General features: G+C 37.7%; 1 protein-coding gene and 1 long non-coding RNA gene across 33 annotated transcripts in view; one reads left to right on the top strand and one right to left on the bottom strand.

The window, feature by feature from the left end:
* SORBS2 (sorbin and SH3 domain containing 2) overlaps window positions 1-16,435 on the bottom strand; it is a 185,431-nt gene that overhangs the window by 79,665 nt on the left and 89,331 nt on the right. Inside the window, exon 1 of one of the 32 annotated variants that reach the window (XM_042811826.1) lies at window positions 10,107-10,348. The exons of the other annotated variants lie outside the window; for them this stretch is intronic. The gene's annotated coding sequence lies outside the window, so the exon portion shown is untranslated. Of the gene's footprint in view, window positions 1-10,106; window positions 10,349-16,435 lie in introns of those variants that run through there. 32 annotated transcript variants of the gene reach the window in all.
* On the top strand, window positions 966-5,925 carry LOC122156749. The gene is made up of 3 exons (XR_006167624.1): window positions 966-1,050; window positions 1,452-1,711; window positions 3,400-5,925. It is a non-coding gene; the product is annotated as an uncharacterized LOC122156749 (long non-coding RNA).

The following is a 16,435-nucleotide window of genomic DNA, read 5'->3' as shown; positions in this document are numbered from 1 at the left end:
TTCACTGTTGATCTGAAAAGACACCAGATTTCTCCAGTTCTGTTGCTCAGTGAACTATTGGTAGCCTTTCAATCTGCATAATGACATCAGACTAATTGCAGAAAGATCAAGCAACAGTTAAGTGGCAATGAGTTTAAACACAAACAAGGAAGACTCATCCAGAGTCACAGCTGCCTTTTGGGACAGTAATTCCTTTCAGCTTCTGTTAATGTTCACGCTAAATGACTCAGCATTAAATGCTTCAAAGTAACTCAAATGCTGTAAACTTTGATCTTCCCTATGTGCTATAACAAGTGTCTTATATCCGGCTATTTGTCTCATTAACTCTTACCATGTTTGGCTATATCTGAAGAATCTCAGCACTCCTTTTCGTAACTCTGATCCCCTCAGAGACTTAACTGGTTCCACAAAAGATACTTAGTCGCAGCAACACTATGTGCTCACAAAACACAGTAAACTTGCATATGACACACAAAGAATAGATCAGCTCTGTAACCTTTTGTTTGCATGTTTTCCTGATACTACATTTTGCACTTTTCCAGGATACACAACCATCGTTTCTCATTTCAAATAGCTTTACCCTCCCTCTCCATACATACACGTAAAACAACACGCCTTCTGTTATCTAAGCATCACTGTTAGACAGTTGAGGGAAGTGATCATACGCCGGTGTGACCTCACCTTGAGCTCTGTGTGCAGTTTGGGTGCCACAACACAGGAAGGACATAAATCATTAAAGAGCAACCAAAGGAGGACTGTGAAGATGGTGAAGGGGCTGCAGGGCAAGACTGCATGAGGAGCAGCTGCGGTTCCTTGGTTTGCTCAGCTCAGAGAGGAGACTGACGGGAGGCCTCATGGCAGCCTACAGCTTCTCACAGGATTGGAGGGGCAGCACTGAGCTCTGCTCTCTGTGGCAACGACAGGGCCTGAGAGAATGGCATGGAGCTGTGCTGGGGAGGGGCAGGTTGGATGTTAGGGAAAGGTTCTTCACCAGACAGCGGGAACAGATTGCCCAGGGCAGTGGTCACAGCATCAAGCTGCTGGAATTCAGTAAGTATTTGGGAAATGCTCTCAGACATAGAATTTGGTCCTGTGAGGAATCAGGAGTTGGACTTTAATGATCATTGTGGGCCCCCTCCAGTTTGTGAGTCTGTGATCCTGCGGTTTACAACACCAGTACATGCCCTGTACTTCGACTGTTTTAATACCTAATGAAATCCAAAATGCTTCAATAAAACAAAAAGCCACAATTTTCTCCTAGGATAAACAATCAGGTAAAGAACTACCAGCAGTTATAATTAGTAGCACAGGTAAACTCACATTATTATGAACTGATAATACTAGCTACCTGTACCTGATAATTGAATTTCAGAAGTTATAGAGATTTGGTTCACGTTTAAAGATTGGCAGCTTATCTTTCTCTTTCCCTCTCAATTTTAACTGTCCACCAGCCCACTTAAGGTCTGCGATTTAACTCACACTCTGCTGACCCTGGAGCAAGCCAGAAATAGCATAACATTGAAGCTCACAGCTTTAGAGAAGAGAGCATACAAAATGCTCAATCTTTACAGAAACAAGGAATGAAAATAAATCTTTTTAATTGAGAAAAAACTACAGTATTTGACAGAAACAGCCAAGAAAGAGAACAAGGAAGCACAAAAGGAACCCGACAGATGCTGTTTGATACCTGAGGAGCTGACAAGACTGAAACGTGAGTATGAATCTGCAAAGTAACTTGAAATACACTTAAGAACATAAAGGAATTATACAGTTTGTCTTCTCCACATGCCTTTCATGTAATTGTACCATAAATTCGTACTAGATTGCCAATCCAATTTATTCAAATATATTAGTGGGAGATTTCCAGTACTGAGTTGTCTGGCAATTTTAATTCCAGAAGTAGACTAGTGTGGCATTCTAGAGGAATTCAGGGGTAACAGCAGATTTAGACCACAAAGCAGGAGCCACTGAGGTAACCTGTAAAACCTGAGTACCTTGGAAATCAGGCTTTGAAAGGGAAATGGAATTTGCCCATACAGTGGTACAACAGCCCCTTGACTGATGGTTATCAAAAGCTGTTGCTGAAAACCACTCATGGGAAAAGGTCCCGTCATCTCAGAACTGTCCAGTGACCCACTAAACAAAAAGACCAAGAAAACAAAGGATGTTTATGTTACCATTTACTGTAAATTAAGATCTGTTTATGGAAAGGGTTTTATGTAATGGCTGAATTATTAAATTTACAGTCATTCTCAAATAGACATGGTTTCACATACCAATTAAATCTACTTGCATACCTAAGAAGAAAAATCAGTAGTGGACAAGTTTACTGGTTTGTTTTTTTTTTCCCTATAAATTCCCATCATTTTCCTATCAATTTAACTTTTCAGTGACATTTCAAGGATAGTACCGGACCATTTTGTCAAGCAGTCTTACATGGTCCAAGGCACCTTTAGGGCAGGTACCATATGGCATTGCAGGCTATCTTCTATAATAGAGCACTAGCATTTGGTTTCTATACCTGGTTCTGCTGTTGACTTTCAAAATATCATCTTACCTTCATGAGCTTAGCTTTCTTTTCCCCTTGTTTGTAACTTCAGGGACTGACTTCACAGACATACCAGGATGAGATCCTTGTCTCTGCTAAGATGCAGCCTTTCCCCAGTGGGTAGATGTACCAACCAACTATTCCCTCAATTTTTTTTTTTTTTTTAAAAAGGTTTCCCTAAATGTTCAATCAAACTTAAAGGAAAAGTCTAAATTTTTGTTAACCATAGCTGCCCAATCCTTTGATCACTGGGCAAATAGTAGCTGCTAAGAGCAACCACTTGCTAAGAGAAGGCATTAAAAAATTGGTAATAAAATCAGTGCAAAAATTCTACAACCACAAAACTGTTCCAACATTATTGAAATAAAAGTATACCATAAAAATAGTTTTCAAAATACTATTTCCCAAGATTATTACTGTTATGGTTTTTCAGATGAGAGTTTGTATAAGCATAACTATACAGCATATGGTTTTCTAACATACAAATTGTTACCCAGAAAACCAAAAAATTGTTACCTATTCTACTTTATTGATATTATATTTACTTCCTGCAAGTAACATTCATGTCTGTAAGAGCTCAGTTCATACTTATCAAGTTAAACTTTATTAATTAAAGAATTGATTTTCCCTCTCATTTCTCCCCAAGAATTACAGATAACATATTTCTACCAAGAGGGTAAAATACTAAATTATTTGGTTAAATATTTTGGTATTAATAATGCTATTTCACTACTCATTGCTCAGTTCATGTTTATATACATATCTTATATAAATGTAGTACTCTGATATTTGATTTTCCAGTGTGGGGATAAAACATTATCATGTGACATTCACTCTTGCTATTCTTACAGATCTTAAATGAGAAAAAACTGCTCAGTGCTTCGGTTCAGCATTCCAGACAGTGAAGGTCAGAGTCAAGATGATTCCTTATCAGCACAAAATTGCCTTTTCTCAGTTCTGTCTGTATAACAACAATAGGTTGAATGATCCTATGAGTCATGTCACACAGATGTTACCTCAAGAACATTTAAATGGAATTCTCAGTGTTAAAGAAAACTAAGTACACTGACCACACACATTCTGTAAAATGAAAATACTTCTCTATAATCTGGCATAACCCTCCATTTTTTCCAGTGAGAAAATATATGAGAACATGAGTATACACATACACATACACCCACACACCTATATCATTTGCCTGCAGTCTACAAATATAATGATTAAAAAGCTGTATCTTAGGAACTATAATGATGTAACATAAAATTTTGATTGCTTTAAGCACAATTAATTTGCCTGTGTATAGACAGAATTATGTTCTTCCTGTAAGGGGCTATGCAATAGTGAACCTAATGGCAAGCTTAGCATGTAGCCCCGAACCTCATTTATAACTTAATTTTCCTCGAGGCTTATATTAAACATTGATCACTGGAACAGCTATGCATTTCACCACATTATTTTTGGCTCAGAAAGATACCATATTCTTAGTGAAATAACAGAGACTGGAAATAAATTTAGTAATTTTGGGTGTCTGAATTAAAGATAACTTTTTGGGTCCATTTTATCAGAATACTTTCAACATAGGTAGTGCTAATCAAACTCCCCCTTCACACCAACTGTGGGCAGTGTGCCAAACACTTCCCCAGATCCAGCCTGAGACTGATTCCAGGCATGCAGCAACTCAGGAACAAAGTTTGGAATCACTGGGGAAGAGGACTGAGTACCTGCACAGCACTGCAGAACATAGCCACACAGCACAGGAAACGCTACAGTTGGGAGCTTCCTGTGGAAATGCACAACGTGAATACCCCAGGAGCTGTGTGCGCAAGGACACAAACTAGAACTTGTATTCCATATCATTCATCTCTGCTACCACACACACTGGTCAGCAAATGAGAGAAGGATTGTAGGGCTCTACAACGGAGTACTTTCATTCCTTCCTATTACGTATCCCACGAGAAGATTCAGCTTGTGCTCTGGATGAGGCAACAGCTTTGCAGAAAAAATACAACATGAAACCATTGAAGTAATTGCATTCATATAGAGAGGTAGCTTTAATTCCAGCATCTCCCACTCTCAGCTTTTATAACAGCAGCATAAGTGTTTCTCATGCAATCATTTAGATTTTTTTCTTCCTAAAAGATGGAAAAGGTGGCCCTACACAGACACCTGACTCACTTTTCTATTAACACTAATTGCTAATGAAGTTTGGCAACTGCAGTAAGCTTTCAGCTTAAATTCTCAGTCCCAGATTCCTTTCTAGACAGTCCTACCTTTGTCTGTTGGACTTACTTAAATGCCAGTGTTCCTGTAACTGCCCTCCTAACACAACTCCCCCTTCCCCTGCCACAGGCTGTTTGTCACAGTCCAGAGCTCTTATTCCCTCAGTTTTCAAGCCAAGCAGCCTTTTCCTCTTCAAAACTAGTCTATAGGGGGTCTGAAAGAATAGCAAACACTGCCACTTTAGTTTCAAGCTAGATCTAGTGTTCTCTGTAATAACAATTACATGAATTACACTCAGAAGCATTCGATTCTCAAGTCTAATTTTCTGTTCATGTGCAATGAGGACAGATCTCCAGATATTCTCACTTTGCTAAATCTCTACTCAGCATCAACAAGCAGACTTTTCAAGCACACACAGTTTTTGAAAAAGGTAGAAGTCACATTCCTAATGAAGCTAGGTTAAAGTTTACATCTGTGTTCCAGTCGCTGAGATCCTAACCATGCTAAAATATAGGTCATCAGAATTCTTAAAGTGAACAAAATAATTACACTGTAGAACCACAGCTCCTACTTCTTGCCAGACAACTCAAAGCAGGACATACTAAATGAGTTTATCAATAATCGGTGCCATCAATCTATGCCAATTGGTTTATAGAGTTTAATAATCCAGTTTCAAACAAATTGAATAATTTTGTCCTAAGGTTTCTTTCAGCAGTATCATGACAACGTAGCTTGTTTTGCTTCCTAAACAAACGAGTGAAACTCTGCCAGGGGTACATCCCCAGGAGTACTGAAGCTAACAGGAATCTTCCACTGGCTCTTAGTGGGTTTAGTGTTTGCCTTCAGTGTAATGTGAATTCAAGGTTATCAAATGTACCTGAAGTAGTAGCAGTTACTCTAACCCTGCCACAAGTGCTATTCAGGGCTTCATTGTTCTGCATTGTAAGCATCACTCAACTAATTCGTGGAGTGCTAGCACATGAGATAGTATCTGTTACAGGAAAACTCATAGATCAGTTACATGCCTTGCTATAATACCAGCTATTCCACCTAATCAAGTGTAGTACGAACAACAGAGAGGATAGATAATGTAAGGGAACATCACAGAATATTTTCCTTTATGAACTACTATTTGGTTTACTTTATTATTAAAATTAAATCCACAAATTAATCTGTCGTATGTAACTTTTTCATGCTATTTTTACAGCTTTTTTTTTTTTTTTAATTGGCAACAATAAGTGCCATTCCTGTAGCAGATGTTCTCAGTTCCCACACACTTAATTATAGTTTTATAATACAATCACCTACCCTACAGAGCATTGTAACGTGCTGTTCCAAAAGCCTCTAGTACTTGCTCATTACATTCTGCTGCTACATAGAGCACCACTGATTTGAGCTGTACACCAACTCACACCATGTCACAAGGAGGTAGACTTCAACTTTAACAGGTACTTCACATGAGCCTGCACGAACAGCCATAATGGCACACTTTGTTTAAAAAAGTTCAGATAAAGAAATTATCATTATGGTAAATCACATTACACAACTTTTATTAACACACCAGCCTACAACTTAGAGCAATTATTTCACTAAATTGCTATTTCAAATAGATTGAAAAATGGAAACTTAATTGGAAACAAATCAAATTTTCAGCAAATTAGGCTCAGAAAAATAAATAAGTTTACTTTGTATTTTTTTTCCAGGTTAAAAATGATTACAAGTCATGCATGAATTTTAGCTGTTTTTAATCAATTCTGTTGTATAAAATAAGACATAATTCTTCATGTGAAAAAAAACAAAACAAAAACAAAAAACAAACCCCAAACAAACCCAACAAAACAGTAGCCCAAATTTTAGAGTTACATAGCACAAACAAACAGTAACAGAATTATAACTGCCAACTGCACAACACATCTGTAGGTTGAGCCCATAACTCTTTCAGTTGCTTTCACTCCTTAAAGTATGAAAACCAGGTTTTTCAAACAAAATTCTGTAGTCTGACACCTTCTTTCAGCTCACCTATGAGGAAACACATGTGCATTTTGACAGCAAGGCATATTGAGTGTTCTAGCAGCTGCAGTTCACTGAGATGCTCCCCAGTACTCCAATGCCATGATGCTCAAGCTGAAGCAGAGCCCAGCAAACCTCGTGGCACAGTGGCTTTACAGCTACTGGTGTCAGAGTATCTGCAGGAGTAATGCAGAGATCTGTAGAGATGTGAGTGAGATGATCCCGAGAGCAGCAAATGCAAAAATGTACTTTAAATTCAAGTGTACTTTAAATTCAAGACATTATATTCAAGTGAAAAGAAGATGACTAAAACAGAGAAGACGAGGAAAAAGACTGTGGCAAGGAAAGTTTTATTGGAGTTTTAAGGAAAGTATATTGGAAAAATTTCCCAAAATTGGAAAAATTGGTTCCAAATGGAATATAAATTGATGAGTGTCTTTTAAAAGCCTATGGGCTACATCTATGAAAATACAGTAGCTGTAGATCTCATTCATAAGCTGTACATCTACTTTTTATGATTTTGTGTTTAGTAGCAACATTATTTAGAATCTGTTATTTCTCAATCATTCAATTCTATAAATGAATTTTTGAACTTTACTTGCACTTATAAATATGTAAGTATTCACATTAAGCAGTCAGACAGATCTGTACAGCTATTGCACAGCAGATGGACAGAGAAGTAAGCTCTTGATCTTAGGTGAAATACAATTGCAGAACAGATCTCCTCACATAGCTTCAGTGAAAGGATCATGCCTACAGAATGTACACATTGCCCTTGAAAAGACAGCAGAGAACCTGAGGAACTCACAGTTCTCTCCAGTGAAGGCAACAAAAACTACCAAGAACATAAAATAACTCAAAGGAGGCATTCTTAAGAATAATAGATTTGTAAAATGATTTATGATAATGTCAGAGAATTTACTGTGTATCCTGAACTTGCAGAAAGCAAATCAGTCATGACTAATCCATAAAAAATTTAAGGTGCAAAATGAAGTTTTACATAAATTGTTTTAGTGAAAAACAGTCTTCGTGTAAACAAATACTTCCCCTTCCTTATGCTAGTATTTATTTAGTGCCAGTTCAAGATGTTTTGATTTATTTACCATTCTCACAATAAAAAGTCTGCAATTTTCAAATGCTGTGTTAAAAATGCAGTAGTAGATATGGCTAAGTCCTCTGTGGATATCTAATGCAAGCTATAAGCTCTGTGTTCTAAAGCTGGATTGCTCCATACTGACATCAACTGAGTGACACCAGCATGAACAAGAAGAATGGAAGATAAGGATTTATCATTACTTCAGCAATTAATTATTAACTGGGGCTGCAGCATCCAAAAATCACTGAAGTTGTTATAAACGAACCAGCAAATGCTTCTGAAACTTGAGCCAGAAGTACAGCTTTAAAAGAATGGGTTTCTTCTTCTGTCCTTGGCATTCTAATTTTATACCGTGCACCCTCCTGTCACTCACAACGCCAGTGCTGGCTAACAAATACAGAGTAAGCAGCAAAAAAGCCAAAAATATTTACCTGGATCATATCCTCCTTCATAATTCAGTGGCTGTAGAAGTAAAGCAGCTATTACTTACCCTGTTTCTAATGATTATTAGGAAAATCTCTCCTAAATATGTGTACTTGGACAAAAGCTGGCCAGTCATGTATAACAACTTTTCACTTCCATGAGCATAGAGAACTAAGTGCTGCATGCCAAATTCCTCCAAGGAAAAATTCTGCACATAATGTAGGTACATAACACCAAAGACCTCTATTTTCTGCTAAAAATGAAATAATTGTTAAACTTGATGTCCTCAGAAGTTTTGCAAAAAAATCAACCTCATTTAGGTGGTACTCACTCAACACATAAATGAGATGAGTGAAAAGGGAGTCCTTAGTATTAACAAAAAGCCTATTAGTACTAAGAAAAAGCCTATTAGTTTAACAAAAAGCCTATTTGAATATTAGTGACAAGAAAGTCTTACAAATGAACCATTTTCTTTAAGCTTCCCATAATTTTGTCTATTTGTCCACTAACTTCCATTCTCAGAAACAGTGTAGAATGCAAATACTTCTTGCTATTTCCACAGTTGTTATAAGCCAGTGCAGTTCAACTAAGGTCAGTGGTGCCCTTTTAAACATTATCTTAGGATCCAACCCCTTATGCACATTTACTTCTAAAATGTTTCAGATGAAAAAGCCTTGTGTGTAAACAGAAATGGCATGTTACAGAACTTCTGTCACCGCTTATGACACCAAACATAGCAGGGGTTTTCTCGTTCTCTAATTTAAGCCTTAAGAGGCTATGCAAATACAGACTCCTCCTACATAAGTGATCTACGAATACCCACCAAACTGCATGACTATAGTTCACGTAAACCACAATTTATAATAGCCTATGTTAAATGGAAAACAATATACGTTGTTACATTGCTATATAGTAAACGGAAGATGACAGAACAACAACTGAAGTTCTACCTGTGCCTACAGAAAGCAGATGCAGGATGTGTCTGAACACCGCATTTGCCTGTAGAAGCATTGAAACAGATGCAGGCTGTTCGGTGGCTCTAAAATAATTGTTGGGTTTTGCCATTTTTGGTTTGTAAAAAATAAATTTATAAAGGACTTCACGTACAATTTTTAGACTAGCTCAATCTTCTCCCTTTACAGAAGTACTATTTCCATAATGGCAAATGTGTGTAACAACTTCCTGACTTTGCTGCATGAACACAGCCTGCTTCAAAGATGACGCATTTTTGTTTGTGCTATCTCAAAACAATGTGACATATCCTTCCTTTTTCCCCACCATAGAATTCTGCAATTAAGGAATTACAAAAGAGTAAATGAATTAATTTTGAACTGAATGCAGTGAGTCCAGTTGTAAAAGTAGGCACTTAAAACCAGCGAGAATCCTGCATTTCTCTTCTCAGTAAACTTCTGAGCTCTGGAAGCTGGATTATAGCCACTTGTTTGAAGAACCTCACCTTTGACTTTTAATACAGAAATTCACTCTTTTGAAGAGCTACGTAATATCAGAATAACTACAAATCTGTTTCTCATGTAGAGGATTTCATTTGTAAAAATACTGTTTTAGTGACATTACCGAGGCCATATGCAATTAAACAGCACTTTTGTCAAGCTGTGTTCCAAGGCATGAGAAGATGAAAATTCCCCTGTCCCACTGATCTCGATCTCTTACCCGAGAAAACTTACTACATGAGCTGATAAGCTATTTAAGAACACTGTTGCTTTTTTTCCCCCAAAAAACTCTCACATCTTTTATGAAGTTAGAGGACGCTAAGAAACATGAAACAAAGTCATTTAAATGCAGTCCTACCTTTTCCTGTAAAAAGTCAAGCATCACAGGACTGAGTTTGTAATACATCCTCACGGCAGCAAGGTCATCGAACCATTTGATTTGTTTGCCAAAACATTAGTGTAGGTGAATAAAAAGCCAAATAGTAGTGAACAGCCACCCTCAAACACCTCTTGGCTGACTGTTTAGCAACTATACTGTTTCACACAGTTTTGCCTGCGTGACTCACATAGAGAGAGGACAAGCATTAACACTGACAACTGAGCTGTTTTCAGACACTACTGTTGTCACTGTTCATGCAGCAGATTTCCTTGAAGTATGACAGCAGGAAACAAATATGGGTGTAGCTGGACAGGCACGCAATTGTTTTGAACTTCCACTGGATGCAGAGTTACCGTGTCGTGTAGAGGTCAGCACAGTCACAGAGTTTCTCTTGCTGAGAGGTGGTATCCCAACTGCTTATTTGATTCATCCTTACAGCTCCTGTCACTGTTTTCAGGCAGACACAGAAAGTATTTAACACCAGAGACAGGCTGGCAGTAGCATTATGAGAGACATTCTCTCCGCTTTGCTTTTGAAGAGACTTTTAAATAGGTGTATAAGAGGAGCCTTGAAAATTCTTCTCAGGGGATAAAAAGAGGTAATTCTGTAATGTGAGCTAACTTTCAGTAGTCACAAGGGACAACGCGGTGCAACCACTAACAAAATCCTCTCTGTATTAGTTTAGACTGCTAAGGCTTCTGCTAAGCAAATTATCCACAAAGGATCTCAGAGAAAATTAACCACGTTGTTTTAGGGTACTTGGACTCCTTTATCAAAGTCAGAACAAGGAATTGCTGTGACCTTTGACAGAACCTGTCATTTTATCATATATACAAAACAAAGAAGGGCAGGAGAAAATGCCTGCCAGAAATTGTACTGAAATTTCTGAAATTTTATATACTTTTTGATTCCCAAAGCCAGGTTACTACTCTTGTAAGTTTGGCTCCTTATTCAAAAATAAACAATCTTTGCAACTAAGTGCAGCTGATTTTTTTCACTGGTCACGAGGCACCTTGGCAGTTGTACCAAATGCAACTTAAATCTCACTGAGGCCATCAGACAGAGGGAAATAGCTGCAGAAGGGAAGAGGATTCCCCCAAATACTGAAGGAATTGATCTCATAAAGTTCTCTACACCAGGGATGAACAGCTCAATGCAGCACACAGACTGTGCAACTCCACAGAACAGGATCTGGGAATTGTGCTGGACTTCAAGCAGCACACCTCAACAACAGTAAAGGCAAATTGCAGAGGGATGGTGTTAGTTAGCAAGAGCATCACCAGCAGGTCAAGAGAAGTGATCACTTTGCTCACATCGTAGAAATATGCTACTGTTGTTGAGTGTTTCACCTTTCTTTCAAGGCATGGAAACCAACCAATCTGAGATTATTAATTTTGCAAAGTTAAACTCATTGAACTACAGAAGTAAAATACCTTTACTACTGTTACTTCAATTTTAGATGCTCATCAAGTATATCTCTATCTCCGCTTTGAGCATCCAGGTCAGCTCCAATAACAGTTCAAAAAGTCTTTCATCAGATAAGTAATTTATCAAATAGGTAAAGCATGCATTTTTTGCTATGAAGAAATTGTTCGATAACCAGTCATGTTTCTCATACTGTGTAAGAATAGGCACATCACCCCATCTAGTCATTGTAATCCCTCCTTCATTTGTGTTGTGACACAGCACATTTACCTTAACAACCTCAACAAAATGTTAAGACAATAGAAGGTGGAGCAGAAGTGTCATTACGTATTATTTGGATACCCAGATGGAGCAAGACACCTGTCTTATCTGATGACTATGAAAAGAGACACTGATTTGACAGAAATATCAGCATGCACAATGCTAAACAAACAAACCCTCTAACAAGCAGGTTAATTGGCAAGCAGGGAAATGCAAAAGAAGAATTTGTTTGGAGAATGAAAAAAATGAAAACAAAGTGAATGTTAAGTAGAAAGAATACAGAGAACATAACAATGGAGAAAAGGAGTAAAACTACAATGAAGTTCCAGACCACACATTTGTTTTTGGCGAGATCACTTCATTACCTTTTAATCCCACCATATTTATTCTCCTAAGAAACTCAGACAATTCTGATTCTATGATCTTATAACTTTTAACTATCTGTACCTTCTTTCTGATATTTCTTACTTGCTTTTCCCACTCCAGTATAATCAATTTGCACATTTGCAATTTTCAGTGATAGACTATACATAGCTTCATATTTATAGCAACAGTTTTTATCTTCATACACAGAAATACTTTAAGAAACCCTTTGTTTTTACCAGCCATTAGTGAACTTAATTGATGCTTTCTGAGTAGTCTTTTAAAATCATTCTGTTTAGGGTGACTAGCAATCAAATGTACTAATAAAGGTTGGGCTGCAGCATATTTTAAGCACACAGGCAGAATGCATGTAAGAGTTAGGAAATACAGGAAGTCTGTCCTTCTGAACATAAGTTCCAGAGCTCCTGGTTTTAATAGCATTAGTTCACACAGCTAGGGAAAATACTGCACTGTTAAAAACACTGTAATTGTTTGTTTGTTTCTTAATTAATAGCAAGCAAAGACTGCACACGAGGAGGAAGGAACATTAAATGATCTTTACGATCTCACCAAGAAAACAGCAGTCAGAAAAGAAGCTTAGCAACATAAATGGATTTTAGACATCCCCTGAGTGCATCCAAAACTACTGCATTGCATACAATCATGTGACTGAAAGTGAACATTGTAGAGATAAGGGAGAATTGCATTCTCTGTAGCTTAGCTTTAGAATACAACTGTCAAGTTTCATTTACAAGAAGCTGTACCAGCATCTGTTTATAGTATATGACACAAAATCTTAGCATGTGCAAGCTCATTTTTGGCACAAACTTAAGTCAACTGTAAGGTGGTGATTTTTTACAGCTGTTTTTGAAGCAGCAAACAGAAGTTCATAGAGTGATGTCATGAAAATCATGATTGTAAAAGGGATCAAAATATATAAACCTACCTGGCCAACTGTCATAGGATTTTCAGCATTCCAAACTTTCTGACATAAAGGCCACACAGACATCAAATTAGAGCAACCTCAGACATATTTCTATTCTCCTTCATAGGGCATTTAAATACATTAGCCATGCTCACACATTGACTAATAGCTTTTGAGACTCATGTTCAACAGCTATAGCTAATTTATTAGCTGTCAAAACTACCACATCACATTAACAGCTCACAGCACAAATAACAATACAAAGGCAAATGGCCAGCTCTATAGCAGCTGTTAGAGCTAGCTTTTCACTGCATATTTTCATTGGAAACTGTAATTAAAGGAGCTTGGTTCACTTTTGACAGTGACTTTTTTTTTTTTTTTTTTTTTTTTTTTTTTTTTTCAGTTTAAGTAGCAAAAAATTCTCAAGCAACAACACAAAACTCACTGACTCTCCAGCTCCCTTCCCCCATCAGCAGTCAGTGCAAGGATCAGGACCTCAATATCCCAACATTAAAAGGCAGCCCCTGGGGAACAGCACTGTGACTGCACCTTGCCTTTCTAATACAGGCCAGAGAGAGGAGAACCATGCATCTTTGGTAGGCTCTACTGGCAAAAACTATCTGGCTGAGAATTTGCGCAACACTGTTATCACATACTTTTTTTTTTTTAATTATTATTCTTTGCTAAGGCCTTGAGAAGCAGGGCTAGTTTCCTTCCTACAATTTTGCTGCATATCCTTTGATAGCCATTACTTCTCTTCAGTCTGGAGGTGTTTCCCCCATCAAATAGCCAAAGTCACTAATTCTATACGCACGTAGTCTACACCACAGAAAACCACTTGTGATGTAGGGCTGGATTAGTCTCTCTTCCACTTTACAGAATAACTACAAGAGTCCTAAAGCAAGGACTTCATTCTAGCAACTTGAGTGGGACTAAATGCTTCAGAACTCTCTAGGATTGACTACTAAGCAAACCTGTTCCTCATGATAGAACAATTTGTGTTTGTTAAGCAGTGGTCTAGAATTATCTGAGTTGTGTTATTTACACTTCAAATGAACATAGTCTCAGGGAAAACGCTTCAGACTTCACATCATTGTTTCCAACTTCTCTTCTTCATATTACCACATGCAGCCATCACTATCTACCTTCTCACAGTCATGTAAGGCTTTTAACCGTGAACATTCCCACCCTTTTGCCTAATCTCTCAGCCCTCCATAATTGAAGTCTTTACACTCGTTCTTCACAATGCTTACAGAACAACAGATTATTTCAACACAGTCGAATTTCTCATAAGGAGCCTGTATTCTCTATACAGAAGCCATCTCTCTATCTTCCCTGAAGTTATGATGCTAAATTCAGTATACTTCTCTTAAGTCCTATGTAAAGTTAACTGTAAAAGTACACCTACAGTTACCCAACTGGTTGCTCTTCAATCCTCCTTGAAGTATAGACTTCTCTTGATTCAGTGTTATTAAATCATGCTGTTGTTCCCAGTCACACTAAGGTAACCAATGATGACAACTTTTAAATCCATTTAACAACCTCTTTCATAAACACTCATGTTTTGCCTGTGCTTTTTTATTGATTATCTTCATAAGAGGACCACACTTGCACCACCTATGACAAAAATAGATGTGTTTTCTGATGAAATCAACTTAAGGGGCATGTCATAGTATATTGTGCTCACACTTCATGGCATTTTCACACAGTTGAGTCCAATAGGCTGCTGGCAGAGAGATTATCAGAAACTCCATCTTAAGAAAAGCATTTTGATATTCCTAGTACTGGTAACACACTACTAGAAACTGTAATTAGTAACTAGTCAGACAAGATCAGACAAGATGGCAATACAGAGCTCCAAATAAATTCCCAGTGTCTACCATACATTCAGTTCCACAAAGATCATCAGAACACAGAAAAAAATCAAAATTATAAGCAAAGCAACCCTGTTCTGATGTTTTCACAACTTTGTATTGCCTGTGTGCTTAGTTATCCTATGCAAGAAAGAAAACTTTCTTCTCATTTTCAGCATATATAGATCTAGATCTCAGCATCTAATTAAAAACAAACAAAAAGAAAATAGCAACAGGTTTTTTTTTTTTTATTTTTACAAAGACCTTGTGCTATGCAAATATATTTTTTAATGGAAAATTTTCATTACAGATCCCTTGCCCTTGGGCTAGTCCTCTGAGTACTACAAGCACCTACTAATAACATGCGTGTCTAATTAAATCATCCCCAAACTGCAAATGTGCAAATCACTTTTTGTATATAGACAATTGTTTCACAAGATTCATTAATCCCTTTCATTTAAATCTTTCCATCCTGTCTGTACTAAGAGGAAATAAGTATTCAGATCATATTTGAGAAAGGTGTGTCAGAAAATCATACAGTTTTCAAAGTGCAGATCATAAGGAAAAAGAAGAGGGAGTGCATTCTGAGTTTTCACTTTCTCATTAAAAAAACAAGAAACTAACCAATGCAGGGCAAGGCCACAAGGCACACAGCAGGATTCTGCTGCTGCCTTGCCCACAATGAGTATGGTTGAGGCAGTGCAGCACCTATGCAGATCACGTCCCTCAAAGGAGCCTCAGTTAACCTTAGTGCTATGATTAAAGGCATCTTCACCGAAAATCCACCTACCCCTAACTGGACAGGTAGGCAAAGAGGATACTTAAGAGCTGGATAACAGAAAAGAGCCTGAAAAGAATTTTGTTTCCTTAGACAGATGAGGCTGCTGCACACACAAGCCTTACCTGGAGGAAGCAAAGATCCCCAAATAACCTTTGATTTCCACAGGCTCACAAACATGATATCATAGCTTTGAGGCTTTGTACCAATTCTATGTTTTGGTGCTGTGTTATGCTACAACATCACAGTAACACCACAGTGCAAACGCTACATTTGCTTAACAGACCACTGCCTGGAATTTAGGCACACTCCATCAGGAATCACGCTGCTCCTCTGCTGACTGTTTGGCTGCTTGGCACAGCACATGCCATGTGTACGCATGAAAAGGAGGCCAAGGGAGAGCCAAGTGGTAATGAGAACTGGCAGCGAAGAAACTGATTATTTATCAGTTCTAGCCAGATTAAAAAGACTTAAAGTGAAAAAATAAAAATATTTCCATATGGCACAAGTGTTCTAACATGAGACAATCTGCAAAGTGAAGATAAACTACTGCCTTCTGATATTTTCTATTAATAACTGAATTGAGGCATTTCCTGTCACGGCACTTAATGCAGTGTGTTGAACAGACAGATGCACTACATACCATGAAACAACGGAGTTTTCAGATTCATCTGCCTGAAGTTATAGGATTGTTTAACACTGG

The sequence above is a fragment of the Centrocercus urophasianus genome, unplaced genomic scaffold (genome assembly GCF_019232065.1).
Source record: "Centrocercus urophasianus isolate 14NV4802_14NV808 unplaced genomic scaffold, USGS_Curo_1.0 seq_13, whole genome shotgun sequence".
NCBI classification, from domain to species: Eukaryota; Metazoa; Chordata; class Aves; order Galliformes; family Phasianidae; genus Centrocercus; species Centrocercus urophasianus.
The sequence above is the reverse complement of the archived record's forward strand: the minus strand, read 5'-3'. Positions and strand labels throughout refer to the sequence as shown.